Source organism: Phasianus colchicus, chromosome 4 (genome assembly GCF_987193195.1).
Source record: "Phasianus colchicus chromosome 4, bPhaCol1.hap1.1, whole genome shotgun sequence".
In the NCBI taxonomy this organism is placed as follows: Eukaryota; Metazoa; Chordata; class Aves; order Galliformes; family Phasianidae; genus Phasianus; species Phasianus colchicus.
Genome location: NC_143439.1, coordinates 45,722,158 through 45,745,385, shown reverse-complemented (window position 1 = coordinate 45,745,385; position 23,228 = coordinate 45,722,158).

The window sequence follows — 23,228 nt, the reverse complement described above, 5'->3', positions numbered from 1 at the left end:
GTCCTGTCATGAATATAGGAACATCATCTTTACTCTGGGCTAGAAGGCAGTAGCCACAGTATATTGACAGTGCACCTACTGGGCATCTAGAAAATACCATACAGTGATTAGTTGTTGAGTTACAGTGATTCAGTTATCCAGGGTTTGCATTGTTTTTTTAAAATGCTCATGGAAAATTTTCTTGCATTCAACAATAACATAGAAATTACTAAGATATTATAAATATTTGAAATATATAACATGTATATATTTGTTTTTACAATACAGGAAACAAACACAAGCAGCATTATAGAAACAGTCTCTTTGATGTCTGTGGAAATTTAAATGTCTGTACTTTAAAAATAGATGGAATTCTTTTTTGAACGAGACAGTAAATTACCAAAGCTGAGCTGTTTTCCTATTTCTATGTGCTCTTGTAGATATCACAGTGCCTCAGTAATCTCAAAAATAAACATTATTTATCTACTTCATTGAAAACAAGATCTGGAAAATTCTGACAGATTACCCAGTACATGAGCAATGAAGCAACAGGTATAAAACCAGCTGCTCAAGACAATAAAATTCTCACATACAGTACTTGTTGTTGCATTAGGTACTGTATATGTGTTAAATTAAACATTATCTACTTCAAAATTGAGAACACAGCTCAATTTTAAAACTCTTACTATTTGGCACAGTTTCATATTTTTGAATTTCAGATCTCAAGGCAATCTACATGTAAAGCATTGTATTTGTCACATGCAATTATTACGCTTTAACTAACAAAGTAAGTTGGCTCTGCAAGTGTTGTAAGAATAATATGGTACAACACTCAGAGCTTCCTACTGAAGAAAACAAATAAAAAAATAGAGTGCTATTCCTGCAATTCATTTCTAGACAGAACAAGTGCTATATTTTAAAAACTGCAGTTACTTGAAGCTTTATACAGCATGTTATCAGCTTTAGTAGAATTCATTTTTTGAAGGTAAGTGATAAAATACTACTATTGTTACCTTAAAACAATAACTCTGAGACAATAAACCTCCTGGATGAAAATTTCATATCTTTGGACCTGAATTTTCTTTCCTTAATAAAAATCCCCAAACCTTTCAACTATGGATTTTCCACCACTTGCAGCATGAGGTAGAGAGGTTTTAGTTCAGCAGGGAGTAACAGTGCAAAGTATATTAACAGTTCACTAAAAACTGCTGATGTACTTCAAGGTTTCACAGTAAAAAATGTAACAATACTCATTTGATGCTAGTGTCATTATAGAAGACTTTGAACAATGTATAATTGTACATGAATATGTACATTTATGTGTAATACCTGTCATCTATTTGTGAGAAAGATGTATTCACATTGGAGATAAGGATTAGTTAGACAGAATTGGTTAAGCAGGGCCCTTAGGAGTTATTTAACCTAGTAAAACTCAAAATAAGTCAGAAATTAAAGGTTTAAGTTAGAAAAATATTAATGTTTAGGAAATATTTTGAGAAAAAATGCAAGTGATAATGAGAATGAATAAAAGACATTGCAAAATGCAGAAGTAATTGGATTTCTGATATAGTTTTGCAGTAGAAATAATGAGAAAAACAATCACAGTTTTAAACTTAAATTTTAAGTAAACATTGACTTTTTAATGTGAGGGATGATGTAAGTTGCTTTTCTGTACACCTGTGAGATTTGATTCTGTCACCACATTATCACTTCTGCCTCTGTATATGTTGAATCAAAACTCCAGATGTTTTCAAATGAAACATCTAGTCCTCGATAAATTCCTTGATGAGGATTTACAGAACCAATTATTTTCAAACAAATAAGTTATCCTGTCCACTGTCAGCAATATTAGACTGTTTCTGCAGCAACTGCAGCGATTGCTTACTGGGGGGAGGGGGCTGAAAAAAAAAAAAGTGAGTATTCATGTAATGTGAACACAGTATAGTGATAAACAAGTAGTCTTATCTGCACACGTAAACAAAAGAGGATCTCTGCTGCAGAAGATCTTGATATGTTATATATGTTATTTGGTCACTGTACTGTTTAAAAAATAAATGCAACAGAATTCTGCCAGCAGATACTGCTTACCAGCTGAAACTGGCAGAGGAGAAAGATACGTATATTTTATAGGAGAGTTAGTTTGAGCTCTGACATTTATTTGATCTTTGGCTTTGGTTTTTCTACAAAGCAGTTGTGTGCAAGCAAAGAACAGACAGTTTCAGTGTTGTAACAGTAAAGTACAAACCAACGTTTGCTGCCTACAGAAAGGTTTTGCTTGTTAATGTCATTTCAAAGGGAATAAAACTCCAATAATTTTTGTGTAGTTCTAATTGAAAACTACTTCGTTAGGCTTCTGTACTCTTTCAAAACTCAGGTTGTGATTGGAAGCTTTCAAATTTCCTGAGTTTCTTCATCATTAAACCTATGGTTATGCACTATGCTTAATACCATTATGACTTCATATACTAGGTTTTCCTCTCAGAAGTGCATTTCAGAGAATTTCTCTGTCTATATTTTCTAGTCTTATATTTTGTCTTTTTTTCCCCCCTTCAAATTTACAAATATACAAATGTACAAAATGCATTTTAAGGGTTAGTAGTGTTATTGAAAACATAGGGCTGGATATTCCCAGCATCTTAGCAATTATTATGATTTTAATATGATACACATATTTTTCAAGATACATGTTTAAATTATTTTCTTTCTTTAGTGGTGTTAATCTTATTCAGGCCTGGTTGATCCATTTGTCTACTATAATGATTACAAATGTTTTGTTCAGAAACTATTTCCACCTTCTTAACCGGATTGACACTTCCAAGACCAAAATCATAGAAGGGTCATGATGTAAGCCACAAAATATTTCATGGCATTTTTGTTGAACACAGATGATCAACTTGATAAAATTGAAAATTCAGGCACAGAATAGCCTTAACAATTTTCTATTTATTGCAAATAAGTCACCATTTTTACTTTCACCACACAAAAATATAGAAGATGAGACCGAGACTTAAATTTTTAACTTTTTCTTCTCTTGCTTCACCCTGTCCTATTTGTTAATTATGTAGTGGCTATTGTCTTTGGGCTTGTTTTGTATTGTCTATAAAGTGTTTTCATAACTGTTAGCCAACACTTCTTCCAGAATGTAGAAAAGAATATTAATGCACTAGATCACCATGTCCTATGGCAGTACTTTGGTTTACATGCAAGATGTTCCTGGACACATATATCAAAGTAGAAGTTTCCAAGTACATTATAAAAGTACTTTATGTTTTCATTAACAGGCTTTCAAATAACTTTGTACCTGTTGACAATACAGATCTTAAGCTTTCTGAATGTTTAGACAAGCATGGTTTCATTAAAACACTATATACAAAACATGTAAAAGAAAACTGCTAAGCTTCAGATATCAATGGAAATAATAATTAAAAAAAGGGTTAGAACTATGCTGAGATTTAGCTAAGACAATCAGCCCAGATTAGAATTTTAGTTTGCATTTCAGTAAAGAAACATCCAAACCTCTTCGTTCAAGCAAAATCTCTGATCTGTAGAATATAGAATTTGTTTGTTCCTCTCATCTTTAAAAGAAAAACTTGGTGGTGCTTTTTTTTTTTGGGGGGGGGAGGGAGAGGGGGAAGGTGAGGGTTATATTGGGGAATGGTGGAAGAAGCGATGGGAGATGCGTAGAAACCTTCATATTTTAAATTATAGAATCCTGGCAGTGATTAATCATTTATTCCAAACTCTAGTATAATACACCAGAAATTCTGAAAGAGAAAATAAATTGTTCACCTTGGCACCCATGGAAATCCAAAATGTTTTATGTACATAAAGCTTTGATCTAGGAGGAGAAGAGGATGGATAAAATACAGTTCCTACCTCACATTAATTTTGATTAAATTGTAAAAATTATTGCAGCTTTCTTGGAGACAAAAAATTTCACTGCTGTATAAAAACTGATTATAATGAGCTTCTCCTATATTGTGTAAATCAACTAACTCTGAGTTCTACAATATGCTAAAAATTGGATAACTCTACATTATTTTTCTTGAAGCATATATATACATATATTGCCATATATACACCCATAATTTTTCATGCACAGACATATAATTTGTTATGTTGATTTCAGTTAAAGAGAGATCCATTTCAGAATTTGGCTATTATAGATATAGGCAGTTCTTTGTAATACTTACATATTTTCAAATACAAATAAGTCTGAGCAGTAAATGTCTCGAAGACTATCATAGCTTCAGAAGTAAATCAAGGTGCAAGATGCAAGTCATAAACCAAGTGAAATATTGGGTTGTCTAAGATTTTTACTATTAGGATGTTAATAACCTTTCATATTTAGTGCCTTTCTGCTTAAAGAATTTATCTTCTTGTCTCACTTAGTAATGTTAGCAAACTTAAAAGATTTTTTATATTATTTTATCAGAGTGGAGAAGGACTTGTTTATCTATGGCAAAAACACAGTAAGTGACCTATGAACATAGAAAGATTTCAACTTATGAAGATTGCTGCCACTAGGAAGCTAAATCTACTCAAATGGCTTTTTATCTCTTTACTAGAAGAAAATATACTCAAAAATTTGTAGAATCAGAATTTGCATAATACATGTTGGTTAATGAAAGGATTTGACCCCAAACAGCTGAAGTATTAATGAAATTAGAAATAATTAGCTGCAAAGTTTGAATACTAATTGAAGTCACAGTTTAAAAGTCAAGGAAAATATAAAACAGAATAGTAAGCAGCATGGAAAATCAGTATTGCAGTTAGAACTACTATCCGTAAGAATGATATGATGGATTTTCATTGCATATGAATGATGTACGAAAACAAGACATTCAGAAATAAGAGTTAAATGTAGAGGTCATGCAGTCAGGAAAAACTGTGATTTCTGCTACGAACTGATCTACACCAACTGATAAAGATTGTGTAACATAGTCAATCAGAGAGCATTGCTGAGACATTCATATGATGATGACAAAAGTGGTTAAGGTGAAATAAATGCATAAAGCTTCAGTCATTTCAGGTAGCAATACTCTGTAATACTGACTCAGAAAGAAGTTAAAAAAATCATCTATTGAACAATCTACTTTAATCTACCTTAAAATTGAAGGCTAAAATACACTTATTTTGGTTATTCCAGCAAAACTAAGACCTAAAACAAAGATGACAATCTAAAGATGTGTCATCTTCAAATCTATAGCATTGAGCAATAGAGAAATTATCCTTTAATTTTAGATATAATCTTAATATAGAAATATTTTTATATAATATTAATAGTATATAATATTAACATACTAATATTTACATTCTGGCTGAGTATATATGGAAAAACATATATTAGCTGTCACAAAGCAATGAATAAATTACTAAGATTTGGCTATAATAAACATTGTCAAACACTTGACGCTGTACTGAATCTAATAGTCATTTATTTTCATTGATTACTGTACAATACAGTCTCATAGTCTAAGTGGAAACTAGAACTGACTAAATTTAGTCAGATGAAAATATATCTGAGGCTCCAGGGAGATCACATTGCACCCTTCCACTACTTACGGAGCTTATAAACAGGAGGGAGACTGACTTCTTACACTGACAGATAGTGATAGGACAAGGGGAATTATTTTAAATTGAAAGAAGGGAGACTTAGATTAAATGTTAGGAGGACATTTTTTACTCTAAGGGTGGTGAGGCACTGGCACGGGCTGTACAGATAAATGCCCCCATCCCTGGTGGCATCCCAGACCAGGTTGGATGGGGCACTGGGCAGCCTGATCCTGTGAGCTGAAACCCTGCCCAAAACAGGAGGTTGGAACTAGATGATCCTTAAGGTCCCTTTCATCCAAAACCATTCTATGCTTCGATGACCATTCAAAAGGTCTCTTCTGAGTATCAAGATAAGATACAAGGGACTTAAACCTGTGTAATTACAGAAGCTTCTATATTTAAAAACAAATCAATTTCTTGATTTTCAGAGCAGAAGAGTGCTTACCCAATGCCCATAGGCAATATAATATTATTGGATATTAAAAAAACTACTGTGAAGATATTTCTTTGCAGTTCGCTGCCCATAGAATTATTGGAGTTTCTGAAATAAGTCTAGAAACATTAAAAAAACAATAATAAATATTCATATTAAAAACAAAACAAAGATGTATGCATATGCTTTCCAGAAAGAGAAAAACAAAACAAAACAAATACACACACACACAAAAAACCCCCATACTTTTTCCTGGAGAAGTCTTGGGTGTCGGGGAAACAAGGAGAGAATTAACATTATATACTTTGAAAAAAAAAATTTCTGAAGCATTTACTTCAAGATGTTGCATAAAGCACTTCATTGTCACTATGGAAGCAATCAGAGGGATTTACTGTGCTGCTGGATTGCCATTTTTTTCTGTGTATAGCGTGTTAAATGTACACCTGATGTTTGGGAAGGAGTTATTTGGTCATATATTGAATAAAATACTGCAAACACAGTCATATATTTGCTCTTGCAGGTGTAGCAAAGGGAAACATTCCAGTATAAATGATTAAGTCTATACTTCCATTTCTATGCTTTTATTTAAAGTATGAAAATTTCTTTTTATGAACTGTTGTACTCTACTGTAAGACAGCAATTTTACACTGTACATTTTTGTTTTTTTCATCACAGCACATGGTGCACAGTTGGTGAACCAGAACATAATAAAATCACCTTCAGTGTTATCTGGAATCAGAAGGCATATTTACGTTGTCTTTTTTTTTTTTTCTTTTTTACATAACTTTCAACAGAAGCACAATTATATTTTGAAATGAGAACAGTACTGAAGAAATCATGAATATGGAAGAACAATGCTTTCTAGCCCCATTTATACATCTGTTGGGCAGAAGGAAACATAAAAACACTGTAGATGAGTTTTGTAGATGAATCTGAACTCCAAATTTAATGCTTAGTCAAACAAACCTTTTGCATACTGGAAGTCAGCAACACTACTACAGTAGAAATTTCTGCTTGCCCTTGACAGTTCTAGTTCCTCTTATTCTTCCTTCTTCCCTTTGAAGCTAATACTTGAGTTCTAATTCTTAGAATAGGATTACGATAGAATCTAGTTTCTTAGTATCCAAGATGCTTGAATTGAAATGGCAAAGCACTCAAGTGACAGCTCTGATCAAACTGATGAATAAAGGAGGATTACCTAAGTTCCAGACAGAATAATTTACATATACAATCTCACCTGTTCACTTACATTAACTGCTAGTGAAGGAAACTCATGCTGTAACAAATACAATATTTCAATACTAAAACATGTAAGTTAAAAATTGAATCATCATCTTTCCTGATGTGGGATCAGGAAAGCCAAGGCGCAGGCGGAACTGAACTTGGCGAGGGATGTGAAAAACAACAGGAAGACTTTCTACAGGTACATTGGCTAGAAGAGACAGACCAAAGCAAGTGTACCTCCTTTGGTAAATGTAAAAAGAGAACTGGCTTCAACGGATGAAGAGAAGGCTGAGGTACTGAATGAGTTCTTTGCCTCGGTCTTCACTGGTGGCCAGGATTCCAGTACTTCTCCCGTCCCTGAGCCCTGCACCCCTACACCTTTGGGTGGGGACTGGGGTGGTAAATTCTTCCCCGCTGTGAGGACAGAGCAGGTCCAAGACTGCTTCATGAGACTGAATGTGTACAAGTCTATGGGGCCGGATGGCGTGCATCCCAGGGTTCTGAAGGAGCTGGCTGAGGTGGTTGCCGAGCCGCTCTCCATCATATTTGAGAAGTCGTGACTGTCTGGTGTGGTCCCGGATGACTGGAGGAAGGGTCACGTCACTCCCATTTACAAGGGAAGGCCAGGAGGAGGACCCCGGGAACTATAGGCCAGTGAGTCTCACCTCTGTGCCTGAGAAGATCATGGAACAGATCATCCTGGATGACATGCTTGATCACACGAGGAAAGGGCGTGTGATCCGTGACAGCCAGCATGGCTTCACCAGAGGAAGGTCATGCTTGACCAATCTGGTGGCCTTTTATGATGGAGTGACGGCATCGGTGGACAAGGGAAAGGCAACCGATGTCATTTACCTGGACTTGAGCAAGGCCTTTGACATGGTCCCCCACCACATCCTTATCTCCAAACTGGAGGGATGTGGATTTGATGGGTGGACCACTCGATGGATAAGAAACTGGTCAAAAGGCCGCAGACAGAGGGTGGTCATCAATGGCTCCATGTGCAGGTGGAGGCTGGTAACGAGCGGCATCCCCCAGGGGTCTGTCTTGGGACTGATGCTCTTTAACATCTTTATCAATGACATCGATGACAGAATTGAGTGCACCCTCAGCAAGTTTGCTGACAACACCAAGCTGAGTGGTGCGGTCGACACAGCTGAAGGAAGGGATGCTATTCAGAGGGACCTCAAGAGGCTAGAAAGGTGGGCCCAGGTGAACCTGATGAGGTTCAACACTGCAAAGTGCAGAGTTTTGCACTTCAGCCAGAGGAATCCCAGGCATCCATACAGACTGGAAGGAGCGGTCCTTGAGGGCAGCCCTGTGGAGAAGGACCTGGGGGTCCTGAAGGATGAAAAACTTAATATGAGCCAGCAGCGTGCCCTTGCTCGGAAGGCAAATGCTATCCCGGGCTCCATCAAAAGATGGGTGGCCAGCAGGGACAGGGAGGTGATTATTCCCTTCTGCTCTGCTCTTGTGAGGCCTCATCTGGAGTACTGCGTCCAAGTGTGGAGCTCCCAGTACAAAAAAGACAGGGAGCTGTTGGAAAGGGTCCAGAGGAGGGCCACGAAGATGATCAGGGGACTGGAGCACCTCCCCTATGAGGACAGGCTGAGGGAGCTGGGCTTGTTCAGCCTGGAGAAAAGGAGGCTGCGGGGTGACCTCATTGCAGCCTTTCAATACTTAAAGGGAGCCTACAAGCAGGAGGGGAATCAACTCTTTGAAAGGGTAGATAACTGCAGGGCAAGGGGAAATGGTCTTAAGTTGAGGGAGGGGAGATTTAGGTTGGATGTCAGGGGGAAATTCTTTACAGAGAGAGTGATGAGGTATTGGAACAGACTGCCCAGAGAGGTTGTGGATGCCCTGTCCCTGGAGGTGTTCAAGGCCAGATTGGATGGGGCCCTGGGCATCCTGGTCTAGCATTAAATGAGAAGGTTGGTGACCCTGCATGTGGCAGGGGGGTTAGAGCTTCATGATCCTTGAGGTCCCTTCCAACCCTGGCCATTCTGTGATTCTGTGATCAGTGTGAATAAGAATTATATACAATCATAGGTAAAGGAAGGAGCTAATAATTGCAGGAAGGACAAAGGGGTAAAAGCCTCTCTTTTGTTAATGTCCCCTCCTAAAATTTGCACAATCCATCATTAGATTTGTGAGTTCCTGAACTGAAATTAGATTTAAAAGTGTTTCATACACACATATTACAGATGTAAGCATGGACTTTTTTTGTTATATGTCATGACGCTTCTACAAGCACTCTAGACATTGAGATTTTGAGGGTATTTGATTCAAAAAAATACCGAGATAGAAGTATTTTATGTTTTCATGATTCATTAAAGTTGTCATTTTACAATAGTGATTTATTTAAATAGACATTAAACATCAATAATGTAAAGCAAACCTCTAAGTAACTGCTTTCCTACAATAACAACTTGCAATGAGTAATCTGTGTCACATTAATTTTTTTGGTTTCTCCTAAGCATTCACACTTCCCATTCCATTACACAAGAGGGCTTGAAGACATTAAAAACTATGAATAATCAAGCTCGCAATTAATTTAAACATCTATTCTCTCCTTTTATGAGCTTGATGAAGGACTGATAATCTGAAAACTATATTAATTTAAATTGGATGGAGAGAATGATGAAGCAAACTGTAGTTAATAACATTTTACATGGTTTACTGAGGAAAGAATGTGAAGGTAGGTGACATAAATCGAGGGCAGACCTCCTCAGAGACCCCAGGCTGTCAGCAGCAAAAAAAAAAAAAAAAAAAAAAAAGCTATAGTATTCCATTAAATTAAATTAATCTTCTAATTCATAAATTTCATCTTAGAGTAAACAATATGGTTATTAATGAACCTACTCTGGATGAAGTTATTTTTTTTGAGTAGAATGATCTGATATAGGATCAAGTTAGAGTTGTGGGATCAAGTAAGTAATCACAAATAGCACAGAGAAACATAATGGTGTCTTATAAAAATCTAGCTATAATCTGTATAGTGAAGAAAAATTCTAACAGCATATATGGCTAAGAACACAGTCAAAATGGCTGCGCACATTGCAGATCGAGTTTCTTCCAGAATTTTCTGCAGCTTAGTTAAGCACATTAGAGAATTATAGTACAAACAGGTATTGCTCATAACAAATCTACATATACAGCTGAAAAATTGCTGAAAAAATGCCTCCTATTTATTTCTATGGAAACTACAACAAAGAGCACAATAACACTTCTAGATGGAGCAAATTCTCAGCCACAAAAAATTCTTTTTTCAACATATTTACCACTCCTAATTGCGCATTTTTACCAGCAATGAAGAGCTTGCATGTGGTGCTGGTAAAAATGAGCCACTGTCACCAGAGCTGAAAAGCACCACCCACCACTTCACTGTGCTCACATTCACTGCTTAGCCTACATTAAAATTCAGCAGTGTTGATTAGTGTCAATGGGTGCAATTTCTTGCACATGGACGAATTCAATGGTACACGTTTGCTTCATATGATCTTCCATGTCAGATGCCATTTTGTCAGAATGTTTTTCTGCTGCCATCTGTCACACAGCAACAAAATGTAATGGCAGAAAAGTATAACCTCTGCTGCCATACTGCCAACGTTGCCTCTGACATCATGGGCCAACATAATAAAATAGGAAGCATTACTTTTGAAGCAGCCCTCAAATGTCACTATAAATGGAACCCATAAAGAAATCTGTCCCCTCCCATTCCCTTGCACTTGAATAGTCTGTTAGCTACTTGTTCAGAGAACAGCTGATTTAGAGAAAATTTTATACCATAAGAAATCCTAACTCTTCAGCTTCTCTTTTTTATTATTTTTTCCGCCTTAAGGAAAATCGACACAAAACATTCTTACACAAAGCAGAGACTGAGTTCAGAAGAGCCAACACAATTTTGATCTATTCTGAGATTATTTTTTTTTAATTCCCTGCTCTTTCAGTCCTTTCTCATAGAGGCTAGGAAAAAAAAAAAAAAAAGAACTTTGATTATACTCACTTTCTTCTAGATATTCCCAGCAGGTTCATGTCTTCACTGGAAGTGCAGTGCCCTGCACTGGACAGAATGTACTAGCTGAAGCTCAACAAGGAGTAAGAGAACAAAAAGCATTATTTTATGGAGCTTGCAACTCTGATCTACTTCATGTATTTTATCCCAGAATGTCTGCCAAATAGAGTTTTTTTGTTGCTGGTGGTGCTATTCATGATAAGATCTAGAGGATAAACTAAAAAAAAAGACCATAAAATCCAATCTTTCTCAAACCAAAAAAAAAACCAAACAAAAAATAACCCCCACACTAATATTTTATTGCTACAAGAAGCACATATCAGGAAGTCATTTTCTCTCAGTCTTTTTTGTTTCTGTCTTTTCCTTCTTTCAAAAGAACAATGTTCCAGAGGAACTTAGAGTTGAGTTTTATCCCCCAGCTGCATAAGGATGTAGTCTCTTTCTTCAATTTAATGACAATATAAGAGGATTTTTTTTTTAAAACATGCTTTTTAAGTATACACAGAAAGCCATAAAAATAAGATAAAAATAGATGTTACCAAGTATAACTGATTTTATGGAGAGTTCTGCAAAGTACCGTTTCATTGTAAAACTGGTGTATCACCTAATGTTGTCTTCAGGAATTCTGGTGGTATGGATGACAAGCTAGTTTACAGCATCAGCAAGTGTTACATTTCAAGTATTAAGGCTACCAGTGTGACACACAAGACAGAGGCATACGCCTCTTTTAACAATATGTCTCTCAACCTACATTTTCAATATAAATATAGCTCTGCTTCTTTACAAAGTGTAGCACACAAAAGCTTTTTCATGTTCAGCTTATTGTTTCTGCAGAACGTAAGAGGTAGAAGCAAGCCAACAAAAAGCCTTGTAAGATGCTATGAAAACTAATGATTTGTTAAAGAGACAGCAGGATATTGTATTAATATGGGGGCCTCTGCATTCCTGAGATACTTGCATTGTCATTGGATACAAAAAACTGTAATTGTGCCATCTCAAAATTGTCAAAATGGAGATTTTTTTCCCCCCAAAACCTATCAGATTGTTTTCAGATTTTTGCAGCACTTTAAAATTAAATTCAACTGTAGGCAAAATACATACTGAATATCTGCTTTCAACATGAAGAAAAGCTTTGCTGTTCACTGAAACATTCACTGCCTCAGTGTTGCCATCTGAGATATTAAGATAAACACAGCATATGTGTACTTGCAAAACACTTAGAAATAAGGAAAAGACATTAGGACAAAGCAACACTGCTCTTGAGATATTGTCAACTAAACAGATGTAGGTATATTTTTTTCCTTCCTGAGAGCCACCATTCAGTGCACTGAAATACCTTCAGTAACTAGGTGATGCATACACAGGTTTGGTGTTCATATGTATTTTTAGTTTATAATAATCGCGCTCAACATTTACCTCCTCTTTGCTGGCATCTTGAGGCTATCAAATTACTCAGTTCTTTAAGGTGTTTCTATCTGGGTTCCATCAATTTTCTTTTCATCTAGTTTGAATATCCTCTAAAACAAATACTTCTGAACAGTGATGTGTTGAATTAATGGGTCTTGTTATTATTTAAAGAGATAAATAATAATAACAACAACAAAAAATCCCAACATTTTTATTTGAATCTCAGGGAGCTCTGAATGTATGCTTGGCTTTTTCAGCTTCCAGCGATTATCACTGACTTATCCATTGGTCAGGATAACAAGTGCAAATATCAAAACTTCCTGCAGTTCTTCAGCTGAATTTTGCCCAATTTCCAGAATGCTGGTGTGTATTTGGGGACGTCCCATATGCCATACTTATCATAGCTACAGGGATCCCTAGCATTTCTAGTTCTTTCCATGGTTTTCTCTGATGACTCCAAAGGAAAGAGTTTTTCTAATTCAGAACATTCTCAAGGTGGATAAGGTAAAACAGATAAACAAATAAATAATCCCAAGCTCAATTGACTTGTTTTTAATAAAAATACATGAAGGAGACTATAATGGCTACTTCTGTTCAAGGTAATGGTACTTTGTAGGCCATCATCTCTTCCCTAAGAAAGATTTCACTCATTCTTGAAATCTATCAGTATACAAAGTTTAATGATTAATTCCCAATTTTGTTCCCAATAATGTATTAAAAATGCATATGTGCTGTATATAGAAATTTCATTTGAATGAAAATCATTATAATGAATTCAGCAGGTAATAACCATGTCTTGTCAGTCAGATGACTGACATTGCAATGTTATTTATTTGTTGATGCATCCTATAATTAAGCTTTAATGATAGTTTAACATTTTTTATTATTATTTATTGCTCAAAAATAATTTTGAAAGATTTTCATTACCTGAATCATAACTGACAATGTAATTTAACTTTCTTTTAAGAAAACAATTACTTAACACTACAGTGACCAAATCTAAATAGTTTGTATTAATATTTGCATGACATCAATCTACTTCTATTCCTGTTTTACAGATGTATTTTTGTTGCAATTTCTTTGACAGCAGATAGCAAGGACATAAATAGTTGTAATTCAGGCAATCAACATTTTCCTCCATGTTTCGTGGTGTACTACAATTTCACAAATACCCAAGAACTAGCCTTTAGATATAGAAATTAGAAGTAACAAGTAGAGAGCAAGATATGATGCAATGAATATCTGGGAACTGAGGTTGGTGGAATACGAATCATTAATGGCACTGAAAATCTTAAAACGAATGGCAAATTGTGAAAACAGAGCAGTGAGTATCCTTTGCATACACAGCAGAAATCCATGGCATTGAAGTTAGTGTTGCATGCTAAAGATTGAGTTTGGTATGATATTCATAGCTCTCTATCATGGTATGTGCAGTTCTGCGGTGTCTGTAGATATTTAAGGAAAAGAATAAAATTCAGATAATTAAAAATTTCCCCTGAAGTTTGGAAGAAAATAAAAAGCAAAAAAGTGTAGGAAAAAATATATTAAATTCTTCCATTAAGCAAAATGTTTTCTAAGGAAACTATTACCAGTCAAGCTACTAAAGACTTACTATGCAGATTTACTTCTCGTTATAACCAAATCAAACAAAATGTTCTTACTGACAATGAAAGGAAGGGAAGCTTTTTTTTAAATCAACTAGCAGCATTCAAGGATTTCAGTCAGGTAGCTCTATGTAAGTGTGGGAGTTAATATGACATCACTGTCTGGAACTAGTCATGCCAACTACAAAAAAATGAAGAAATTTATACCTAATTACAAAACCTAAGTAAATCACAGGATCTCAAAAAAGTATATAAATCTCTAGTGCGTGTGTATTATTGTGATGCATTCAAAAGAAAATACTTCGTCCATCTCTAGTAGTATCATATTCTCTACAACACATCTAAATTACTTCACTTCATTTCACAATGATTTAAATACAGAGATAGTGTTTAAACATTTTTTTTTTTTAATTTTCCAGAAGAAAAGCTTTGCAACATTTTCTACAATACTTGAAAGAAACATTGACAGAGAGTTGAAGCAAAATATTTGAAAAAAAAAAAAAAAAGTATTTCTTCTGTTTTCAAGCTATTTTTCAGATCCCTGTGGAATAACATTCCTCAGTCTGAAAGGTCACAACTGCAAATAAATTAAGACTGCCAACAGATAGAGTATCATGCTGCTATAAGGAGTAAAACAATTTGTGAAGTTATACTTCTCACAACAAACCTTTGTCAGGTGGTCATCTGTCTATCTTCAAACACATCTTTGTGGAATATCATTTTACCTTGCTTCTATTGTGAGAATACCTTCTAAGTGCCCGTTATGAAGTTTACAACAGGTATTGAAACAATAAATCATGTTTGGAGCATTTTTGATTGAGATAATCTTTCATGGTGGTTACCCATGTATTTCACTGTCATTTCAACAATGTCAGGTGAAAAAAAAAAAATGTGTTTTTACTTTAGTAACAGATATAATATCTAACAACTATCAATGCCTATAAAATGTTTATAACCGAAAATTTCATAGAGAGGCTGTGAGGAAAAAGAAAAATTAATCTGTGAATGAACAGTGCCAATAAAGCAAAAATTCTTATTATTTTTCTAATTATACATTAGCGTAGCATAGATGTTTTTACTTTCTTAGCTTTTTCCTCTCATTCATCTTTACTTCTAAGCAGAAACTTCAGTTTTTTTCTACAAAAACAGATTTTGTTACTTAAAATTTTCTATTTGCTACTGACATGCCCATTCTATTTTCACAAGTAAAAAGACATTGTAGACTGATGACTAACAAGATTATTTACAGCAACTTCTCTAGTGTGGTTTTCTCCAATATTCATAACAAAAATTATTTTCTTAGTAGTGTTTCCTTTCCTAGAAGCAGAATTTGTTCTATAAAAACATCTTTTTTGTAAGGATTTTGTGATAAAACACACTACAAATTGTGGTAGGTTATAATTATTCAAAGTATTTCACAGTCATAATGAACAGATGGTTTCAGGATCAATGTGATATCTAAAGCTTCTTTTTCTGAATGTTCTATAACACCTTTACAATTCTTAACACTTCTACAGTTCCTCATGGCTAAGTTGAGCAGAAACAAACTCAGATTCCAGTATAACTGATCCACTTCTAATACTCTAGACACAAGCTAAATACTGCAGGCAGACATGTAGATCTCTCCAAGATTAATGCCTGCTACTATATTTCCATGGAAACTATAACAGAAAGAGCACAACAACACTATTTGATAAACAAATTCTCAGCTACAAAACACTACTTTTCAACACAGTCACCAATGATAGCTGTGCATTTTCACCAGTGATGAACAAGAGCCTGTGTGTTGCACCTGTAAAAAAACTGCATCAGTGGATGTGAGCACTGCTACGACACCATTGTTGCAAGGAAAAAAATTGCCCACGTTATCATACACATCAAAATGTAATAGAATACTGTTAGGAAGGTTCAACTTCTATTACCATGCCACCAAAATAAGCCTCTGATGTTGTGGGTCAACATCATGAAAGAGGAGGCATTATTTTTGGATCAGCCCTCATGTAACTCTAATAATCATAGAATCACTCAGGTTGGAAAAGACCTTAAAGAACATTGAGTCCAACCATGATAATATAATGTATTTCTGCTTGCATAACAATAGCTATAACGGTGCTCATTACATTACAATCTAACTCTTTTTATTGGTGTACAATTTTAGTATGTCTCAAGAGTTGACATTAAGTCTTTCAGACAGGATAACTAGAAAAAAAAAACTGGGTTTGCTAGAAACTAGAAAAAAAACTGGGTTTTCTGCAAATGATGATTTATTTTAGCAGGAGTGCAGTCTGCCTTCTGACTACAACCTCAGATACATTCAGACATCTGAAATTCTGATGAAGTGAATGAACCAAACATCCAAAGAAAGACAGGTCAAGATATCTCTTGGATCTGATCTTAGTGAAATGTAGGTAATTACAGAGGGTTTCTCTGCTTGTGCTTTTTTCTTCTTTTTTTTCTTTTTTTTTTTTTTTAAATGAACACCACCTCCTCTGAAGATTTGTTGTTGGGTTTATTCTGCTGTTTAAAAATTGAAGATTTTATATTTGTAATCTGACTTGACGTAAGCATGATTTTACATGGACTTACACGAGCTTTTCCTTACTCAAAATTAAGGCCAACCTGTGAATCTCATTAAATGCCCAAATATTCCAGCAGCCCCCATAGAAGCTATGCTTTCCAGGTTTATGAGCTTCCATCACAAGGAATTGCAGAGGGAAAAATTTTGCTTTGGTGACTCTAAAAAGTCAGGAAAGCAATGGACAGGGTGGTCAGAGGCATACCCGGACTTTGACAGCCTTGAGGGATTTTGTGACACACAAGACTAAAAATAATGCAAATGAGTCAATAAGATTTTGCAATACCTTGTCTACTCAAAGGTCTCTTATACCTCACCAAATATTATTTAATGCAAAACTGCAAGAGCTGTTATGCTTTCTTTGTACAACAGCCAGGAAATATTGCTAGAAATTTAAAGGCAGATTCAGACTGAATGATTCCATTGGCTTTAGACTGGAAGCCATACTACATCAGCCTGTTTTTTTGGCTTTACAAACATTTGTTCCAACTTGTGTTGGATACGATCCTGGGCAACCTGTGCTGGGTGCCCCTGGTTGAGCAAGAGTGGATGACCACATGACTTCCAGGGACCCCTTCTAACCTTAACAATCCTATAATTCTTTGTGAAGATGTATCATAATTATATTATCAACTGCTGAGTAAGCTTCACGTTTCTGCCAGTAAAACAAAAATACTTTTCTATCCTCCTGATTTCTTTGGGGCAGCCCTGGTCAGTCATGCTGAACTGTTGTCTGGTTCATTGCTGTGAAAAAGAGATGTTATTTCTTCCCAGCTCTGCCTTTACGGAAAACAAATCCTAAGAGTGGAGTTAAAACATACTGATTTCTATGCATGTTGAAGTGTGATATAGATATGAATGATCTGTAATAAGATTTTAAACAGATGAAAAGAAATAACATCTCATGATAGTCTTTACAGTGTTTTAAAAATCATTCATCTTTATACTGAAAAGCTTATTTGCTGGACATTTCTTTTGAACCCTCTTTATCGGAAATGTTAGCACTGATGTTAAAAAATTTAGCTTGTAGCTTTTAACATGATTTTGCTGAATATGCTGTAGGCTAGAAGGCTTTATAGGGCTGTATTTCACTTTAGAGTATTCTTTCAGATGCAGTTAATGATTGAACAGGCTATTAAAAACTGAGACAGAATATAATAAAAATAGAAGGTAAAAGTTGAAGCAATAATTTACTAAAGAATTTTGATTATAAGTTACCTTACCATATATTCCACTCATTTTCAAATGATGATAGCTTGAAAACAGTTCTAAGTAAAAATTATGTTAGGACATGGTATGGTTTGTTTTGTCTTTTTGTCTTTACTTTTCCAGTAGAAATCAGTTAAGTATATAGAACTCAATATAAAAAAAGAATTTTGCTTTCTATAAATGTGGTCAGACAGACATTAGTATATTACGCAAGAACTATAAAAAGAAGTTCTCTAAAGTGCGGCCAAGTCCTACAATTTAAGTAGCTTTGCTTTCTCTGAGACTTACTGATACTCACAATGCAGATTTAATGCACGTTTTAAGAACAGCAATTATTTCAGTACTTCCAAAGGTAAATGTCTTATTGCATTTTTTATTTGATGAAACAGCTACCAATGTTTTTAACATCATACTGCAGAGGTTTTGTAGCTTTACTGGCAATTAAAATCATTATGATACTGTACATAAAGATTTAATGCACTAATATTTGCATTTTGTGAGCAAAATAGAACTTCTGTTTTACAAAAATATTTAACGCTAAATGTTTAAGAAATTGAACTACTTTTGCCACTGGATGTACTCAGAACTAAAGAAGACATTAAGAGCTTCTGAAACTCTCAACTTTATAGGGCTTGTGTTACTGTATTTGTATTGTATTCTTTCTTCATCATTCATGCATCCAAATAGGAGAGTTCATTGTTAATAAAGTACTTAGAATCATAGAATTGCTCAGGTTGGAAAAGACCTTAAAGATCAAGTCCACAGCAGCCTAACCATATAACTCCAACAACTCACCACTAAATCATGCTCCTGAGCACCATCAGTTTTTAAACACATCCAGGGATGGTAACTCAAACACCTCCCCGGTGACCCTATTCCAGTGTTTAACCACTCTTTCTATAAAGAAATTTTTCCTGATATCCAACCTAAACTTACCCTGGCGCAACTTAAGTCCATTTCCCCTCATCCTGTCACCTGTGAGAAGAGACCAACCCCACTCTTGCTGCAATCACCTTTCAGATATTTAAAGATAGCAATAAGGACTCACTTCAGCCTTCTCTTCACCAGACTAAACAGCCCCAGTTCCCAGTGTTCTACCATTCCTTTGTTGTATTGTAGTCTACTCAAAATTTTCTGTACTAGGTGTATTTCAAATATGGATTTCACATTCAAAGTTTATTTATACTCTTATACAAATCTTCAAACATTTTGAGGAATCATGCACTTGAACTATAAACATAGTAAAATGGGGGCTCCTACTACAGACTGCAACAAATAAATGTATTTGAGGTACATTTTAAGAAGAAACAGACTTAACAATTAAGAAAAAAGAAATCAAGCAAGAAACACGCAATGATAATATCTGCAATACTTAGAATTACAAACAGAATACTTGTATTCACCATTTTACTATATATAGCCAAATGAGACAATATCGAAGAAAATTAAATCATTTTTTTCATTGGTGGACTTGTGGGTGATGGAACTGAGCAGGACAAAAGTAGTCTAGACTGCTAAGGTTGCATTCTATTGTACTCAGATCAATTAACCTTATTCAGCAGGCCCAGACAATGAATTTGAAAACAACATTTATATCACATTTTCCTATAAAAATATGGCTGCCACAACTCAGACATAAGAGAAACACAGGGACTAATTAAAGCCAAAATGGTACAACAGTCAATTCATACCTTAATAAAAGAAAACAGTAAAAATGTCATATGGAATATTTTAAAATCCCCCAAAAATCAACAGTTTCACCATTTCTTCTCTGTGTCTGAGACAGATATTTAAATTATTTCATCTCAAGTTTTCCTTATTTTAGAGGACTATGAATTACTCTTGCTCCCAAGAGTTTGCTATCTGGCTTCACACTCTTAAGTTTGTCCACAAAAGCTAGCCACCAGAATGGCCTGGCATAGCAAAACTTGATTAAAATACAAAAGCTAATACGTTCTTACTGATTTTAAAGTTTAAAGCATACTTTAAGCATTCCTTACGTGTTCTGGTTAATACATTCATTCACTTGTCTACATCTTAATGGATACACAATCACTTCAGAACTCTGCCAAATGCATGCTAACATTTATTCTATCGCAACTAAATTATTGTTGCCACATTAACTTTACATGTGACTTACAAGTCAAAGAGACCCTAATGGAAATAGTGCCTATGCATTGTAGCTCAATTAGCAAATTAAGTTACTAGAACTTTCCCATAAAATAAGCCTATCAGATTGCTTACTCTCAGTAAGTGATACATGTGTTTAAAGAGCTGTCTAGACCAAGAGAGGTAGCTTTTAGTTTGAATTTAATATACCTGCATTTCATCCACATTTTCTTTTCACCAAACCGTTTGATTTTTCCTCACCACCTTTAGAAGTTTTGTTTGAGTTTATCTTACAAATCAGACCTGATTTCAGCTGAGGGTTTTAAACCACACCATCATATGTATGAAGGTGGTTGCTGTACGACCCTTGTGAAATGCCCTTTTTGTAAGGCATCATTTACAAAAAACAAAACAAAACAAACCAACCCCCCCCCCCCCCAAAAAAAAAAAAAAAAAAAAAACTAAAAAGAAAAAACCCAAACAACTAATACTAATGTTTACATTTCACTCACCTGTTTCAGGACATGATAGGATAGAAATAGGCAGGTCGTATCTTAGAAAATTAGGGATGAATATAGCAAGGAATGGCTAATTCCCTAAAATATGAAAAAAGCCTCTTCTTATTCACCCCCCCCCCCTTCTCTTCTTGCTATCATTTGATGGTAAGGACCCTCACATCTAAGACAGGAAAAGGACAAGCAATTGCTTGCCTTTGGCAGCTTGATTTACAAAAAATGCATCAGCTGTTTCCTGAGAATTGGAAGCTACTAGGCCCCAAGCTAGGGCCAGCTGTAGCTAATTTAAGGAGTCATGAGTGCTAAAAAATAGGAACTGCTGCTGTGAATGGTAGGCACGTGGAATTCAAGTCTCAGACAATGAAGTTAACAGGGCTTCAGGATTTTGCTGTATAAGCAGACTTCACTGACTTCAGGTCTGTTTTTACTTTTTATTAATAATCTTGTCCCAGACTGCCTCAGAGCTTCTGAAATGTGTGAAACCATAAGCTATGATTACTTTTTCTTCTTACATCAATAAATTTCTGTTTATGCCTTCTGTTCCTTGTGTCACTTTGTATGCCTACCTCAGTTGGCTGGTGACATTATAGGCAAGACAATTTCCCAGCAACTTCATTGCATAGCAGATCAGTCTATTTGCATTTACAAATAAATTTTCATTTTATGCCGTACGAACTATTCAAGTTTGATTTGGGATTCGACATCAAACTTAGTAGAGTACAACACACTGACAGATTTTTTCAGTGTTTACATGTCAAATTTACAAAGTTTGTCTTCGAAAATTTCAGAATATCCTTTTTCTTTTTCACCTTGCATTGATCAATCTGATCTCATCTAAAATATTTCAGTGTCTATGTTTTTAAAATAATCCATGTTTTATAAAAAAAAAAAAGGCCTTCTGACATATATTCTTATTCCTCTGTAACATTTGTTCAAACTCATTTAAAATCACATCTAAGCTGTGAGAACTCTTTCTTTACTTGTAACTCTCAGTATAAAATGGAGTATTATTTTTAACCTTGTGAGAAGCTTTCAGTCTGGATGACACCTTATTCACTGATCTGCAGCAAAAAAGCCTTTCCTGTAGTTTTCAGAAGTATGACATTTCATCCTTTCATTGCCTGGTATCCACTGACAGGCTGCTAAATGCTCACAACCACGACCTGGCCAAATAAAACCAGTCTACCTGTAATGGGACAAGAGCAGAAGGTCAAACACTACTCAGTATTTTAGCTGTGAAATGACATTAATGAATTATTAGCTACTCAAAAAAATATGCATCGCTGGGAACCATAAAGGTAACCCTGACTTTAAATGACATTATTAGCACTGCTCTGCTTTTGGAAACTTGCCTAAAAAACATTATCCAATAATAATTCCTCCATGTAATTACTAGAGTGCAGTGATGGGTAAGCATATGTTGATTTACACCTACATCTTTGATTCATACACTTCTGTAGTCATACATCAGGAGAAAAAAAATCAAGTTTTCAATAAAAGATTTTGAACAGTAAAAGAAAACATATTTTTGTTTTCTTATGAGCTTATGCATAGTATTATCCTTATCTGGCATTTCTAACAGACTAGTGTGCAAGCCGTTAAAAAACATGCTGTAGTGCATTTAATTTATAACTTCTTTACATTACAAGGCTGAAATTGTTATACTTATGGTTTCTATATGCCTTGCATTGCATAACACAACCTACAAAGTCTCATGCTGTTGGTAGTCAGAAACTTGAAGAATCTTGACTTCCAGTGGTTTGCTAGTGCATGTGAAGGTGGCTAGATATAGTTTGAAGTATGAAGTGTATGCAAGACACAGAGCAATCACATGCAGGAATACTGCAAGCATACTTCTTAAAGCACTGGTAAGGGGCTATAACCTAACTTCCAGGGAGTACCTGTGCAGTACTACATTGGTGAAGCTATCTTCCATTCAGTGCCGTAGTTATCAAACAACCAGCTGTCTTGTATCTCTCTTTGACACATTATATTGGACAGTGACTGGCATCAGAATCCTATGAAACAATTTTTCCATCTTCATCACTGACTAAATCACAAATTGAATAACAACTAGGTGAGAAGTTGAAATACATTCAAAGATAAAGGTAATGAAATAGAAACAGAAAAACAGCTCATCTTAGTCAGATGCACAGGACTGAGTGACTACTATTTTCCTCAGGTCAGTTAGTGCTTTGTCAGATAGTTCCTGTGTACAATTTAGGAATTAGCAGGTTGATTCTTCTGAATTGTTCAATGTCCAAGTGGAGACAGGTGACGAGTGGTGTTCCTCAGGGATCAGTGTTGGGCATGGTGTTATTTAACATCTTGTAGGTAATATGGACAGTGGAATTGAGTGCACCCTCAGCAAGTTTACAGATGACACGCTAGAGAGAAGGATGCTATCCAGAGGGACAAAGACAGTCTTGAGGGATGGACCCAAGTCAACCTCATGAAGTTCAAAAAGGCCAAGTGCAAGATCCTGAACCTGGGTCAGGGCAATCTCAAGCACAGATACAGGTTGGGTAGAGAATGGCTGGAGAGCAGCCCTGAGGAGAAGGATTTAGGAGAGTCAGTTGATGAAAGATTTAACGTGAGCCAG